Source organism: Crocuta crocuta, unplaced genomic scaffold (genome assembly GCF_008692635.1).
Source record: "Crocuta crocuta isolate KB4526 unplaced genomic scaffold, BGI_CrCroc_1.0 scaffold944, whole genome shotgun sequence".
Classification (NCBI taxonomy): Eukaryota; Metazoa; Chordata; class Mammalia; order Carnivora; family Hyaenidae; genus Crocuta; species Crocuta crocuta.
In genome coordinates, this window is record NW_027528243.1 from 394,659 (window position 1) to 397,463 (window position 2,805).

Consider the following 2,805-nt stretch of genomic DNA (forward strand, 5'->3'; position numbering starts at 1 on the left):
GGGGCAGAGCCCCTGGGGACACGGGGGACGGGGGGAGGAGGCTGTGGGACTGGTTAAAATCACTGAAAATCCAGAGGATACACCGGCCCCGACTCTCAAAGGGGGAGCTGTGGGTCCCTTGTTTAGGAGAAGAACGTGCGGCATGCTGGTCCCCACGTTTAGGCCCGTGATCACCCCCTCCCCCCAAAGCGGAATAAAATGGTGGTGTGTGTCCTGGGGGTGGGGAGGGAATGAGAGCTTAAGACAAGCAGAATGAGGTTTTAGCTCTGGGCACTCACAATTTGGCTCTGGAACCACATTTCCCCTTGGCACGTCAACAAGCCAAGCGGCTACTATGTATTCAGAAGAGTCCAAGGTATGAGAATATCCGACTGCGGAGGATTGGAAGGGCAGAGTCTGAAGTAAAAGTAACGGTAAGATGCACGTGAAAAAGCTGCAGGCTGCAGAGAAGAGTCACAGGTTAGTATGTGGAACCTGCCAAAGCAATAACAGTTTTAAAGAATAATTTGTTAAGGTCAACCCAAAGTAACTTAGAAAGTCGGCAAAACACTCGTTTACGAGTGGGTGAAAATACGAGAAAGGTACGTTTGGGTTCAGTCACAGAGAGCTTTGAATGCCAAGCTAATGGGTTCTTTGGAAGGTGGCTGAGAATAATTAGAGCCGAGCTAGTCAGAGGCTGGTCCCAGGAGAGCAGCTAAGAGATGTTGGAAGGAGTCAGGTGAGAAACGCTGAACCAGCCAGTGACAACAGAAATGGAGAGGAGGGGATGACTTGAGAGGACCCGGCAAGGGATTGCACTTGGAGGCAAGAGAGAGGAAGGAGTCAACGATGGTAGGAGTTCTCAGCCCCGAGGTAACTGGGAGGTTGCAGATGCCATGAACAGAATTGGGGAACCGAGTGGGGAGGGGTAGTTTGGGGAGAGCAGGTTTGGGGACTTCCTGAGTTCCTGGTCAAGATGTCCATAAGATGTCAGAAGTGCAGAAATTTGTTTCTAAGGCGGGAGGCAGGGGACACTTGGCAATGTTAGTGATTCTAGCTGCTGCATTTATGGACAAGGGTTTATAGCTCCCACTGACTGCGACGCATCAGGAGGTAAGACAAGTCTCCCCAATAGCATTGCATCGTGACTATGGTGGGAAGTGGGTACAGAAATAAGTTACAAATCTCCTTTTCCTCTCATATAGTAACTTGCAGTCTAACACCTGCATATGTAATCTACAAAAGCGAGCGCGTGAGTGTTCTATTACTACTCAGCGAATTATCCCAAGCTGTTGGCCAAATTCATTTCCTTGAGGTTGTAGGACTGAGGCCCCCATTTGCTCACAGGCTGCCAGCCAGGGACGGCTCTCAGCCCCTAGAGGTCACCCACATCCCTTGCCACGTGGCCTACTCCCATTTTCAAGCGAGCAACAGAGAACTTGTCTCCCATTAAATCCCTCTCTTGCGCTTTGACTTTCTTCAGGAAGAGCCCAGTTCACTTTAAGGGCTTATCTAATTGGGTCAGGCCCACCCGGGGGAATCTCCTTATCTTAGTATCATCTGATTTGGGACCTTAACTGTGACAGCTGCAAAATGCCTTCACAGCAAGAGCCTAGATTTGTGTTTGATTGAATAACTGGAAGAAGGTAGGTGTGCACATGATACATAGCAGAAGCATGTGAATCTATCCATGTTGAGGGGCCACATGGGGTGGGGGGGGGAGTCCTCAGTCCAGTGGGGTGAGAACAAGCTTCCTGGAATGGGTCGGTTTCAATTTTCTTTCAAAACAGGTGACAGCAGGGCTTGGGAGAGTAGTCAGGCAGCTTCTACGAGAACAACAGAAGTTAAGAGGACATGGAGCTCAACCATGTTCTGGGGATGTTGGGCACGTTAGCGGGGCTCATGGGAGACGCCAAGACGTCTGCCTGGAAAAGTGGGGGTGACAGTTGATTAAATGCCCTCAACGAAAAGCCCTCAAATGCGAGGATGAGGGCTTCAGGCTTGATAGGCAGCTTCGATCGGTTTTAGAGGTGTCACTTTCACAGGTGCTGAGAAGCTGCTGTAACGCACTGGAGAGCATGGAGGAGACTGGGAAAGTCCTGCCGCCGGATACAAACGTCTGAAACTCACTGATGGCCAGAGATGTATCTGGCTTCGCTGGAGGCTTGTTTATTTTCTGAAATTCCTTTGCTCTAGCTTCTGAGTACCTCTTTGACTACCTAATCAAGGAAAATGCAGGGACATGAACCAAAGCATTTTGGGAGCCCCGTGGCAGCAGGGGGCGGGGAGAACATGACCTGACTGCGCAGTGGAATTGCATTGCAGAAATACTGTGCCCTCGCGTTCCTCATCCCCGTAACAAGCAGCCACACAGGCGATGGCCGTGTAGCACAGACGATGGTCAGGTTAGAACATACTATCTATAGCATAGTTGGCCAAGCATTCCTTCCATCCCCTTTTCTCCTCGACATGTTGAAGAAATCACCCTCTTCACAGCCAAGCATCATCACCCCCTCCCCAGAAGCAGGGGTGAAGAAGAGAAGTCCTTTGTAGTGCAAAGAAAAGCGTGTTAGCAATGCAGCTGGGGGCAGATACAAAGTCCCAAACCATCCACGGGCAAGCATTTGAGAATTTTCCTAAAAGGGAGGCCTGTGAAATATGGGAATATATCACTAGGGAAATTGTGGAATTTCATTCACGAAGCTTTCAAAATGTAGACTGGGTTGTGATTTTCCTGAACTATTTTGGGTTGGAGAGAGACAGACTGAATAAACCATCACTTCCTGCCTTATGAGGCTCTGAGTTTGTATTCCTGTTAGCGACGGC